Raw genomic sequence first — 324 nt, 5'->3', positions numbered from 1 at the left:
GTTATGCACACTTATTCGTCCTATACTCGTTATAAACGTCGTGCGTAAAATGGGTGGTTTTTTTTGGCTGAATTTTGGTGTGAAAGAGGTTCGTCTTGGGGTTATATTCATATTCGTTTTTGTATGTAGATTTTAAGCCACTTTGTTTAAGCTTTTCATCAATAATCCCCTTTTGTGATGAAAATATTATTTTTTTTCATTAGTCCTCCTTCTTAAATTTAAATTTTTACGTTATCAGTTTTCCCAAAATTGCATTGTTGATATCATACTTAAATGATTTCGCACTAAACAAATTTTTGCAGATTTTCACTCTCTTCCTTTTGA

The sequence above is a fragment of the Penaeus monodon genome, chromosome 24 (assembly GCF_015228065.2).
Source record: "Penaeus monodon isolate SGIC_2016 chromosome 24, NSTDA_Pmon_1, whole genome shotgun sequence".
Lineage (NCBI taxonomy): Eukaryota > Metazoa > Arthropoda > Malacostraca > Decapoda > Penaeidae > Penaeus > Penaeus monodon.
The sequence above is the reverse complement of the archived record's forward strand: the minus strand, read 5'-3'. Positions refer to the sequence as shown.